Source organism: Pseudophryne corroboree, chromosome 5 (assembly GCF_028390025.1).
Source record: "Pseudophryne corroboree isolate aPseCor3 chromosome 5, aPseCor3.hap2, whole genome shotgun sequence".
In the NCBI taxonomy this organism is placed as follows: domain Eukaryota; kingdom Metazoa; phylum Chordata; class Amphibia; order Anura; family Myobatrachidae; genus Pseudophryne; species Pseudophryne corroboree.
In genome coordinates this window covers 25,230,483-25,245,972 of record NC_086448.1, presented here as the reverse complement: position 1 = coordinate 25,245,972, position 15,490 = coordinate 25,230,483, and positions in this window count along the sequence as shown.

Genomic DNA, 15,490 nt, shown 5'->3' with positions numbered 1-15,490 from the left:
GTCAGTCAGTACTCGCTGTCCACTTGTCCAGCGCTGCCACCTGTCTCCCGCCAGCCGCCAGAGACCCCCCGCACTGCCACCATCTTAGGTCTCTGAGCAGGGCCGTAGCTGCAGCCACTGTCGGCCACTACTCACTGTCCAGCGCTGCTGCCCGTCTGCCGCCTGTCTCTCGCCAGCCACCGGAGCCGACTCTGAGCGCCGCATCTCCCCCACACTGTCGCAATCTTTGGTCTCCGAGTCCTGCCGGCGCCTCTGCAGGGGACTCAGGAGCGTGCCGCAGCCGCCAGCTCCCGGGTCTTTGCCTCCTCTGCCATTGACAGCCTGCCGTTAATGCTGGATCGCAGGTGAGGGTGAGTATAAATCTCTCTCTCCCTCTCCCTCTCCCTTCCATAAAAGGGGGACTGCCTGCCAGAATGTGTAAAAAAAAAAAGGGGGTACTGCCTGCCAGGATATGTAAAAAAGAGGGACTGCCTGCCATGATGTGTAAAAAAGGGGGACTGCCTGCCATGATGTGTTTAAAAAAGGGGGACTGCTTGCCATAATGTGTAAGAAAAGGGGGACACTGCCTTCCTAATGTGTAAAAAGGGGACTCTACCTGCAGTAATGTGTAAAAGGGGGACTGTACCTACCGTTCTGTGTAAAAGTGAGCTCTGCCTGCCGTAATGTATAAAAGGGAGCACTGGCCCTTGTTTGTGTATGGGGGGCACCGATGCTGTTTCTTCCACACAGCGCTAAAATGTCTAGTTACGGCACTGATCAGCCCTGTCTGACTCTTAAAGTGACGAAAGCCTTCTATCCCCCTCCCCTTCCCCCATACCCAATTGTAGCAAGCAGGCAAGCTCCTGCCCAGTCAATGTATGTCACATCCCAGTCAGTGTATGCGGCCCCCACTCCCTCTCCCTGTCATGCATTCCACTCACCCCTCACACATTCCCATTCACTGTCACACATAACCCCGCACTGTCACACACAACCACTCACACCGCACTGTCACACATAACCACTCACCCCGCACTGTCACACATAACCACTCACCCCGCACTGCCACACATAACCACTCACTGTCACACATAACCACTCACTGTCACACATAATGACTCACATCGCACTGTCACACATAACCAGTCACTGTCACACATAACCACTCTCCCTGCAGTGTCACACATAACCACTCACTGTCACACATAACCACTCACCCTGCACTGCCACACATAACCACTCACCCTGCAGTGTCACACATAACCACTCACTGTCACACTTAACCACTCACCATGCACTGCCACACATAACCACTCACTATCACACATTACCACTCATACCGCACTGTCACACATAAACACTCACCCCTCACTGTCACACGTAACCACTCACTGTCACACATAACCACTCACTGTCACACATTACCACTCATCCCGCACTGTCACACATAACCACTCACCCCTCACTGTCACACGTAACCACTCACTGTCACACATAACCACTCACTGTCACACATTACCACTCATCCCGCACTGTCACACATAACCACTCACCTCGCACTGTCACATATACCCACTCACCCCGCACTGTCACACATTCCCACTCACTGTCACACATAACCACTCACACCGCACTGTCATACGTAACCACTTAAGCCGCACTGTCACATATACCCACTCACACCGCACTGTCACACATAACCACTCACTGTCACACATAACGATTCACCCCGCACTGTCACACATAACCAGTCACTGTCACACATAACCACTCACTGTCACACATAACCACTCACCCTGCACTGCCACACATAACCACTCACCCTGCAGTGTCACACATAACCACTCACTGTCACACATAACCACTCACCATGCACTGCCACACATAACCACTCACTGTCACACATTACCACTCATTCCGCACTGTCACACATAACCACTCACCCCTCACTGTCACACGTAACCACTCACTGTCACACATAACCACTCACTGTCACACATTACCACTCATGCCGCACTGTCACACATAACCACTCACCCCTCACTGTCACACGTAACCACTCACTGTCACACATAACCACTCACTGTCACACATTACCACTCATCCTGCACTGTCACACATAACCACTCACCTCGCACTGTCACATATACCCACTCACCGCGCACTATCACACATTCCCACTCACTGTCACACATAACTAGTCACACCGCACTGTCATACGTAACCACTCACCCCGCACTGTCACTCATAACCACTAACTGTCACACATAACCACTCACCTCGCACTGTCACACATCACCACTCACTGTCACACATAACCACTCACTACGCACTGTCACACATAACCACTCACTGTCACACATAACCACTCACCACGCACTGTCACACATAACCACTCACTGTCACACATAACCACTCACTACGCACTGTCACACATTCCCACTCACTGTCACACATAACCACTCACCCTGCACTGTCACACATAACCACTCACTGTCACACATAACCACTCACCCCGCAATGTCACACATTCCCACTCACTGTCACACATAACTACTCACACCGCACTGTCATACGTAACCACTCAACCCACACTGTCACACATAGCCACTCAACCCACACTGTCACACATTCCCACTCACTGTCACACATAACCACTCACACTGCACTGTCATACGTAACCACTCACACCGCACTGTCACTCATGACCACTCACTGTCACAGATAACAACTCATTGTCACACATAACCACTCACCCCGCACTTTCACACATTCCCACTCACTGTCACTCATAACCACTCACTGTCACACATAACCACTCACCCAACACTGACACACATAACCACTCACTGTCACACATAACCACTCACCTCGCACTGCCACACATAACCACTCACTGTCACACATAACCACTCACCTTGCACTGTCACACATAACTACTCACCTCGCACTGTCACACATAACCACTCACACCGCACTGTCATACGTAACCACTTAAGCCGCACTGTCACATATACCCACTCACACCGCACTGTCACACATAACCACTCACTGTCACACATAACGATTCACCCCGCACTGTCACACATAACCAGTCACTGTCACACATAACCACTCACTGTCACACATAACCACTCACCCTGCACTGCCACACATAACCACTCACCCTGCAGTGTCACACATAACCACTCACTGTCACACATAACCACTCACCATGCACTGCCACACATAACCACTCACTGTCACACATTACCACTCATTCCGCACTGTCACACATAACCACTCACCCCTCACTGTCACACGTAACCACTCACTGTCACACATAACCACTCACTGTCACACATTACCACTCATGCCGCACTGTCACACATAACCACTCACCCCTCACTGTCACACGTAACCACTCACTGTCACACATAACCACTCACTGTCACACATTACCACTCATCCTGCACTGTCACACATAACCACTCACCTCGCACTGTCACATATACCCACTCACCGCGCACTATCACACATTCCCACTCACTGTCACACATAACTAGTCACACCGCACTGTCATACGTAACCACTCACCCCGCACTGTCACTCATAACCACTAACTGTCACACATAACCACTCACCTCGTACTGTCACATATACCCACTCACCGCGCACTATCACACATTCCCACTCACTGTCACACATAACTAGTCACACCGCACTGTCATACGTAACCACTCACCCCGCACTGTCACTCATAACCACTAACTGTCACACATAACCACTCACCTCGCACTGTCACACATCACCACTCACTGTCACACATAACCACTCACTACGCACTGTCACACATAACCACTCACTGTCACACATAACCACTCACCACGCACTGTCACACATAACCACTCACTGTCACACATAACCACTCACTACGCACTGTCACACATTCCCACTCACTGTCACACATAACCACTCACCCTGCACTGTCACACATAACCACTCACTGTCACACATAACCACTCACCCCGCAATGTCACACATTCCCACTCACTGTCACACATAACTACTCACACCGCACTGTCATACGTAACCACTCAACCCACACTGTCACACATAGCCACTCAACCCACACTGTCACACATTCCCACTCACTGTCACACATAACCACTCACACTGCACTGTCATACGTAACCACTCACACCGCACTGTCACTCATGACCACTCACTGTCACAGATAACAACTCATTGTCACACATAACCACTCACCCCGCACTTTCACACATTCCCACTCACTGTCACTCATAACCACTCACTGTCACACATAACCACTCACCCAACACTGACACACATAACCACTCACTGTCACACATAACCACTCACCTCGCACTGCCACACATAACCACTCACTGTCACACATAACCACTCACCTTGCACTGTCACACATAACTACTCACCTCGCACTGTCACACATAACCACTCACTGTCACAAATAAACTCTCACCCTGCACTGCCACACATAACCACTCACTGTCACACATAACCACTCACCCTGCACTGTCACACATTCCCACTCACTGTCACACATAACCACTCACCCTGCACTGCTACACATAACCACTCACTGTCACACATAACCACTCACCCCTCACTGTCACACATAACCACTCACCCCTCACAGTCACACGTAACCACTCACTGTCACACATAACCACTCACACCGAACTGTCATACGTAACCACTCAAGCCGCACTGTCACACATAACCACTCACTCTGCACTGTCACACATTCCCACTCACTGTCACACATAACCACTCACACAGCACTGTCATACATTACCACTCGACCCGCATTGTCACACATACCCACTCACACCGCACTGTCACACATTCCCACTCACTGTCACACATAACCACTCACATCGCACTGTCATACGTAACCACTCACTCTGCACTGTCACACATTCCCACTCACTTTCACACGTAACCACTCACACCGCACTGTCATACGTAACCACTCACACCGCACTGTCACTCATAACCACTCACTGTCACAGATAACCACTCACTATCACACATAACCACTCACCCCGCACTTTCACACATTCCCACTCAACCCACACTGTCACACATAGCCACTCATGCCGCACTGTCACACATTCCCACTCACTGTCACACATAACCACTCTCACCGGACTGTCATACGTAACCACTCACCCCGCACTGTCACTCATAACCACTCACTGTCACAAATAACCACTCACTGTCACACATAACCACTCACCCCGCACTTTCACACATTCCCACTCACTGTCACTCATAACCACTCACTGTCACACATAACCACTCACCCAACACTACCACACATAACCACTCACTGCCACACATAACCACTCACTGTCACACATAACCACTCACCTCGCACTGTAACACATAACTAATCACCTCGCACTGTCACACATAACCACTCACTGTCACACATAACCTCTCACCCTGCACTGCCACACATAACCACTCACTGTCACACATAACCACTCACCCTGCACTGTCACACATTCCCACTCACTGTCGCACATAACCACTCACACTGCACTGCCACACATAACCACTCACTGTCACACATAACCACTCACCCCTCGCTGTCACACGTAACCACTCACTGTCACACATAACCACTCACCTCGCACTGTAACACATAACTAATCTCCTCGCACTGTCACACATAACCACTCACTGTCACACATAACCTCTCACCCTGCACTGCCACACATAACCACTCACTGTCACACATAACCACTCACCCTGCACTGTCACACATTCCCACTCACTGTCGCACATAACCACTCACACTGCACTGCCACACATAACCACTCACCCCTCACTGTCACACGTAACCACTCACTGTCACACATAATCACTCACACCGCACTGTCATACGTAACCACTCAACCCGCACTGTCACACATAACCACTCACCCTGCACTGTCACACATTGCCGCTCACTGTCACACATAACCACTCACACCGCACAGTCATACATAACCACTCAAGCCGCACTGTCACATATACCCACTCACACCGCACTGTCACACATTCCCACTCACTGTCACACATAACCACTCACACCGCACTGTCATACATAACCACTCATGCCGCACTGTCACTCATAACCAATCACTGTCACACATAACCACTCACCCAACACTGCCATGCATAACCACTCACACCGCACTGCCACACATAACCACTCACACTGCACTGTCACACATACCCACTCAAGCCGCACTGTCACACATTCCCACTCACTGTCACACATAACCACTTACCCCGCACTGTGACATATAACCAGTCACCCCGCACTGTCACACATTCCCACTGTCCCAGCACTGTCACACATAACCACTCACCCCACACTGGCACATATAACCACTCACCCCGCACTGTCACATATAACCACTCACACACACACTGTCACTCATAACCACTCACTGTCACACATAACCACACACTGTCACACATAACCACTCACCCTGCACTGCCACACATAACCACTCACTGTCACACATAATTACTCACCTCGCACTGTCACACATAACCACTCACTGTCACACATAACCACTCACCCTGCACTGTCACACATAACCACTCACCTCGCACTGTCACACTCACTGTCACACATATCACTCACCCTGCACTGTGACACATAACCACTCACCCCACACTGTCACACATTCCCAATGTCCCAGCACTGTCACACATAACCACTCACCCCACACTGGCACATATAACCACTCAGTAAACTAAAACGGATTGGATCTCTCTCAGGCGCCCCCAGCTGCTGAGTAATGTATGACAACAGAGAGAACACCCCTCTCCAAACAAATGATCAACAATACAGAATGAATGTCAACATAAACATCAAGCGCCAGAAAAACTTCCCTTAGATGTGGGGAACTCTGTGGAGAATAATCCTTTCTACTTCACAAAAGATGGTTTCTCCTTCCACTCTCAATGAAGATGGTACATGAAAAGGAATAGGACAATACAATAGTGTAGTATGTCTATACCAAGTAATATTGCACCCGAGTGATAAAATCTGAAGTTTAGGGGACAAGCGCAGGTCCTTCACCACAGCTTCAATAACTTTCCTTTAATCAGGAGGTTAATTTCAGGTATGCATACCCCAACTCACAGGTAAGATGTTTATTTTCAAACATATAAAGGTATCTTTGACCGGATATATCCCCAATGAAACTGTATTTAGTGGGCGTACCCCAACTCACAGAAAATGGCGATTAATAAATCACATAAAGGTTTCTTTTTTGAGGTGGCAAGAAAGGACAGCGTACCCCAACTCACAATTCAGTTGATTTTCGTAAGCATATAACGGTTTCTTTAGATATCCAAAAAAGACTGACCAGTGGGAAAAAGTCCAATGTATTTATTCCATAAAAGATGTACCCCAAATAGGTTTAACAGAGAAAAAGGGGTGCAAAAAAAGTCCATAAAAACATATAAAATATATATAAAAAATTACAGAGAGCATAGTGGCATGGTCTCACCCAGGGAAATAGGCTACTGGTGTTCGAACCCCTGAAAAGTCAGATTCTGGAATATCCCACCAGTTCAAGGCCTCCAGAGTCCAGATCCAAAAGGGGAGACCAGGCAATCCAAAGAAATGATTAGCTCCTGTCTGCAACCAACGCGTTTCGATCTCTCCAGGAGATCTTTTTCAAGGCATGCAGACTGGGAGCCATGTGTTGGAATTTATACCAAACTGATGCTTCACACAGGAAGTGAGGTCACGGGTTGAATTAGCCCTTTTTATATCCTTTTCAGGTACTCTATTCAGGCACAGGTGATTTTGCCTAATACATTAATATGATTTAAATTTATATAGTCCCAAAAGAGCATTTCTAAATCCCTGATAACTTAAAATACAGAGATAATTGATTGCAGAACCGGAAGCGTCCCATCCCGGAACGCACCGTGAACCGCATACAACTTCCGGCAATCGCGGAAGTTGAAATTACTAAAACATAATGCTCGTTTTATGCTCTCTCGCGAGAGCAAGCGTGCCGGCCGCTGGAACACATATGCGTTCCACTGAAGCACTTCCGTAGTCACAAATGTGGAATCGGAAGCACTCCGTCACGGAACGCGTCGTGAGCCACATGATAACTGGACTTCTCATGTACTCTCGCGGGAGGGGACATGTTGGCCGCTGGAACGCATGTGCGTTCCACTAAAGATTTCAGCAACAAATTTAGTCATTATAGATAAACTACATGCGTTCCATTTTCAAAGTGGAACGGAACGCATGACTTTTCAAAAGATCAATAAAAAAGGCTTCCCAACCCTTACTTAATTCAATATTTCAACATATTAAACAATAAATAATGCAGTAAAACATAATACAATGAAATATGAAGTACATCATTCCATCAGAAAACCGGGTCCAAGATGTTCCATCCAGAATTAATTTCACATCAAGTCCATAAAGAGTTCATATTTTTTTATACAAATATAACTGGGGAGGAAACAAACAGTGATTAGTGAGTATCGCAGACTTTTTATAAAAACCATTTAGTCTCGAAATCACTATTGAGACCATTGGGCATAAGGGTTTTGTAATTGAAAATAAAGGACATTTCCTTTTTTGCCAATTGACTGGCAGTATCTTTACTTCTAATGTCCTGTTCGATCATAAATAGACCATAGAAGCCAACAATATGGGTGTGTGAACATTGATGTGTCTGTTTGAAGTGAAGAGACAGGGCGTGTGTTTCTAGACCGTTTTTTAAGTTCCTCAAGTGCTCCCCCATTCTCACTTTGAGCGGTCTTGATGTACGTCCTATGTAAATTTTTTCACAAGAACATTTCACTGCATAAACCACATTTTTGCTATTGCATGTGATAAATTGATTAATAGCAAACAGTTTTCCATTAATGTTCACCTTTTCAATTTTGCTGGCTCCCTCTCTTTTAATATTTCTACAGCCCTGACAAAGCCCACATCTATAGAACCCTTTCGATGTAATGGTTCCCTTTTTGTGGCCTCGTAATCTACTGCTCACTAGTAGATTTCTCAAATTGGGCGCTTTTCTGTAAATACAGACAGGTTTTTTTTGAATGGAGCTGCCAATAATGGGGTCCTTTGTTAATAGGCCCCAATGTTTTTTTAGAATTCTTTCTATTCCTTGATGTTGACAGTTAAAGTTAGTTATGAACGCCCTTTCAAATTTATTGTTTTTTTGTTTCTCTTTATTTGTATTGTTTTGTTGAAGTAGTGTGGTCCTATCAATTTTCTCTACCTCATTCAGAGTATTATTAACCTTCATCATGTTGTATCCACTTGCTTCAAATTTTTTACACATCTCGGCTGCTCCAATTGGAGGGGAGAGGAACAGATTCTTAAGGATTTTTGTACCTCCCTTAACAATAATCAATACAACATCAGCTTATCGTTTGAGATAAGTCCTAGCACCATCAATTTTTTGGACATCACGGTCTATATTAAAGAGAATGTTATTTGCACAAAAAATTACTGCAAACCCACCGATTCGGGTTCTTACATTGATGCTAGCAGTTGCCATCACCAAAATTGGCTCGAATCTATTCCCTGTGGTCAATTAAAAAGACTAAAGAGGAATTGTACAGATAATGATATGTTTCAAACACAAGCAGCCGAGATGTGTAAAAAATTTGAAGCAAGTGGATACAACATGATGAAGGTTAATAATACTCTGAATGAGGTAGAGAAAATTGATAGGACCACACTACTTCAACAAAACAATACAAATAGAGAGAAACAAAAAAACAATAAATTTGAATGGGCGTTCATAACTAACTTTAACTGTCAACATCAAGGAATAGAAAGAATTCTAAAAAAACATTGGGGCCTATTAACAAAGGACCCCATTATTGGCAGCTCCATTCCAAAAAAACCTGTCTGTATTTACAGAAAAGCGCCCAATTTGAGAAATCAACTAGTGAGCAGTAGATTACGAGGCCACAAAAAGGGAACCATTACATCGAAAGGGTTCTATAGATGTGGGCTTTGTCAGGGCTGTAGAAATATTAAGGGAGAGGGAGCCAGCAAAATTGAAAAGGTGAACATTAATGGAAAACTGTTTGCTATTAATCAATTTATCACATGCAATAGCAAAAATGTAATTTATGCAGTGAAATGTTCTTGTGAAAAAATTTACATAGGACGTACATCAAGACCGCTCAAAGTGAGAATGGGGGAGCACTTGAGGAACTTAAAAAACGGTCTAGAAACACACGCCCTGTCTCTTCACTTCAAACAGACACATCAATGTTCACACACCCATATTGTTGGCTTCTATGGTCTATTTATGATCGAACAGGACATTAGAAGTAAAGATACTGCCAGTCAATTGGCAAAAAAGGAAATGTCCTTTATTTTCAATTACAAAACCCTTATGCCCAATGGTCTCAATAGTGATTTCGAGACTAAATGGTTTTTATAAAAAGTCTGCGATACTCACTAATCACTGTTTGTTTCCTCCCCAGTTATATTTGTATAAAAAAATATGAACTCTTTATGGACTTGATGTGAAATTAATTCTGGATGGAACATCTTGGACCCGGTTTTCTGATGGAATGATGTACTTCATATTTCATTGTATTATGTTTTACTGCATTATTTATTGTTTAATATGTTAAAATATTGAATTAAGTAAGGGTTGGGAAGCCTTTTTTATTGATCTTTTGAAAAGTCATGCGTTCCGTTCCACTTTGAAAATGGAACGCATGTAGTTTATCTATAATGACTAAATTTGTTGCTGAAATCTTTAGTGGAACGCACATGCGTTCCAGCGGCCAACATGTCCCCTCCCACGAGAGTACATGAGAAGTCCAGTTATCATGTGGCTCACGACGCGTTCCGTGACGGAGCGCTTCCGATTCCACAGTTGTGACTACGGAAGTGCTTCAGTGGAACGCATATGTGTTCCAGCGGCCGGCACGCTTGCTCTCGCGAGAGAGCATAAAACGAGCATTATGTTTTAGTAATTTCAACTTCCGCGATTGCCGGAAGTTGTATGCGGTTCACGGTGCGTTCCGGGATGGGACACTTCCGGTTCTGCAATCAATTATCTCTGTATTTTAAGTTATCAGGGATTTAGAAATGCTCTTTTGGGACTATATAAATTTAAATCATATTAATGTATTAGGCAAAATCACCTGTGCCTGAATAGAGTACCTGAAAAGGATATAAAAAGGGCTAATTCAACCCGTGACCTCACTTCCTGTGTGAAGCATCAGTTTGGTATAAATTCCAACACATGGCTCCCAGTCTGCATGCCTTGAAAAAGATCTCCTGGAGAGATCGAAACGCGTTGGTTGCAGACAGGAGCTAATCATTTCTTTGGATTGCCTGGTCTCCCCTTTTGGATCTGGACTCTGGAGGCCTTGAACTGGTGGGATATTCCGGAATCCGACTTTTCAGGGGTTCGAACACCAGTAGCCTATTTCCCTGGGTGAGACCATGCCACTATGCTCTCTGTAATTTTTTATATATATTTTATATGTTTTTATGGACTTTTTTTGCACCCCTTTTTCTCTGTTAAACCTATTTGGGGTACATCTTTTATGGAATAAATACATTGGACTTTTTCCCACTGGTCAGTCTTTTTTGGATATCTAAAGAAACCGTTATATGCTTACGAAAATCAACTGAATTGTGAGTTGGGGTACACTGTCCTTTCTTGCCACCTCAAAAAAGAAACTTTTATGTGATTTATTAATCGCCATTTTCTGTGAGTTGGGGTACGCCCACTAAATACAGTTTCATTGGGGATATATCCGGTCAAAGATACCTTTATATGTTTGAAAATAAACATCTTACCTGTGAGTTGGGGTATGCATACCTGAAATTAACCTCCTGATTAAAGGAAAGTTATTGAAGCTGTGGTGAAGGACCTGCACTTGTCCCCTAAACTTCAGATTTTATCACTCGGGTGCAATATTACTTGGTATAGACATACTACACTATTGTATTGTCCTATTCCTTTTCATGTACCATCTTCATTGAGAGTGGAAGGAGAAACCATCTTTTGTGAAGTAGAAAGGATTATTCTCCATAGAGTTCCCCACATCTAAGGGAAGTTTTTCTGGCGCTTGATGTTTATGTTGACATTCATACATATAACCACTCACCCCGCACTGTCACATATAACCACTCACTCCGCACTGTCACTCATAACCACTCACTGACACACATAACCACTGAACCCACACTGCCACACATAACCACTCACTGTCACACATAACTGCTACTCACCTCGCACTGTCACACATAACCACTCACTGTCACACAAAACCTCTCACCCTGCACTGCCACAAATAACCACTCACTGTCACACATAATCACTCACCCTGCTTTGTCACACATTCCCACTCACTGTCGCACGTAACCACTCACCTCGCACTGTCACACATAACCACTCACCCCTCACTGTCACACATAACCACTCACCCCTCACTGTCACACGTAACCACTCACTGTCACACATAACCACTAGAGCCGCACTGTCACACATAACCACTCATCCTGCACTGTCACATATACCCCCTCACCGCGCACTGTCACACATAACCACTCACCGCGCACTATCACACATAACCACTCACCCTGCACTGTCACATATACCCACTCACCCTGCACTGTCACACATTCCCACTCACTGTCACACATAACCACTCACACCGCACTGTCATACGTAACCACTCAACCTGCACTGTCACACATAACCACTCACCCCGCACTGTCACACATTCCCACTCACTGTCACACATAACCACTAACACCGCACTGTCATGCGTAACCACTCAATCAGCACTGTCACACATACCCACTCACACCGCACTGTCACACATTCCCACTCACTGTCACACATAACCACTCACACCGCACTGTCATACGTAACCACTCAACCTGTACTGTCACACATACCCACTCACCTCGCACTATCACACATTCCCACTCACTGTCACACATGCTTCTCACACCGCACTGTCACACATTCCCACTCACTGTCACACATAACCACTCACACCGCACTGTCATAAATAACCACTCACCCCGCACTGTTACTCATAACCACTCACTGTCACACATAACCACTCACCCAACACTGCCGTACATAACCACTCACGCCGCACTGCCACACATAACCACTCACCCTGCACTGTCACACATACCCACTCAAGCCGTACTGTCACACATTCCCACTCACTGTGACACATAACCACTCACCCCGCACTGTGACACATAACCACTCACCTGCACTGTCACACATTCCCACTCACGCCGCACTGTCACACATAACCACTCACCCCACACTGGCACATATAACTACTCACTCTGCACTGACACACATAACCACTCACTGTCACACATAACCACTCACCCCACACTGCCACACATAACCACTCACTGTCACACATAACCACTCACCCCACACTGTCATACATAACCACTCACTCCGCACTGCCACACATAACCACTCATGCCGCACTGCCACACATAACCACTCACACCGCACTGTCACACATACCCACTCAAACCGCACTGTCACACATTCCCACTCACTGTCACACATAACCACTCACCCCGCACTGTGACACATAACCACTCACCCCACACTGGCACATATAACCACTCACCCTGCACTGTCACACATAATCACTCACTCTGCACTGTCACACATAACCACTCACCCCGCACTGTCGCACATAACCACTCACCTCGCACATAACCACTCGCCCCGCACTGTCACACAAAACCACTCACCCTGCACTGTCACATATACCCACTCACCCTGCACTGTCACACATAACCACTCACCCCGCACTGTCACATATACCCACTCACCCCACACTGTCACACATTCCCACTCACTGTCACACATAACCACTCACACTGCACTGTCATACGTAACCACTCAACCCGTACTGTCACACATAACCACTCACCTTGCACTGCCACACATAACCACTCACTGTCACACATAACCACTCACCCTGCACTGCCACACATAACCACTCACTGTCACACATAATTACTCACCTCGCACTGTCACACATAACCACTCACTGTCACACATAACCACTCACCCTGCACTGCCACACATAACCACTCACTGTCACACATAACCACTCACACCGCACTGTCACACATAACCACTCACTGTCACACATAATCACTCACCCTGCACTGTGACACATAACCACTCACCCCACACTGTCACACATTCCCACTGTCCCAGAACTGTCATACATAACCACTCACTGTCACACATAACCACTCACCTCGCACTGTCACACATTACCACTCACTGTCACACATAACCACTCACTGTCACACATAATCACTCACCCCGCACTGCCACACATAACCAGTCACTGTCACACATAACCACTCACCTCGCACTGTCACACATTCCCACTCACTGTCACACATAACCACTTACTGTCACACATAACCACTCACTGTCACACATAACCACTCACTGTCACACATAACCACTCACCTCACACTGTCACACATAACCACTCACTGTCACACATAACCACTCACTGTCACACATAACCACTCACCCCACTACAACCACAAATAAAGTTATGCAGCTCACTACTATGTGGCATTAGTATCCTCCCCTCCTCCCCTCTGCCTGTCTATGCTGCATCTACGGGTCTCTTTCCCTCCTCCAATATACAGGCACAGATACAGTACTCCAGCTAGCAGGTAGGCCGCTGGCTGTTAATGTCAGTGTGTGGAGGAAGGCACGGGTAACAATATCCCTCTCACCTTGAGGCAGCTGGACAGAGTGGCACTGCTTGCAGACAGTGTGTGTAGTGTGGAGAGCAGTGCTACCCTAGCCTCAGCAGCAGAGATCACACTGCATCCTGGGCTGGCCGGCTCCTCTCTACACGCGTGTGACATCATGCACACATACATCATGATGTCACACGCACAACACATCTAAAAGGAAAGTAGGCAGTCGGCCACGGCGCGGACACACAGTGACGGGGGAGCGCTGGAGGAGCTGGCACCCGACGGTAGCTGTCTATTAACGGACAGCATGCTGGGACCATGAGGAGCCCAGCGCTCATCCAGTTTCTAAAACAGAGATTCAGTTGTGCCATGTCGGCGGGTGGGGGAGGGGCTTTGGAGCCACCATGGGTGCTGGAGGGGGTGTATGGGGGTGCCGCGGATGGGGCGCGGGGGTACTGCGAGTGGGGGAGGGGCAGGTAATGCTTCTCCTGCTTCTCCTCCTGTCAGCAGCTAAGCTGCTGTCCTCCCTTTGGCAGTGGCTCTCCCGGAGACTCGCACAGCGGCCAGTCACTATTGTTAGCGCCGGTGTCCCAACGCGCCGCATTACAGGGAAGAAGATGCACTCAATAAACTACAGCTCCCAGCAGCCCTAAGGGCCGGAATGCTGCGGCGCTAAGGGCTGCTGGGAGCTGTAGTTTATTTTGTGCGTCTACTTCCCTGTAATGC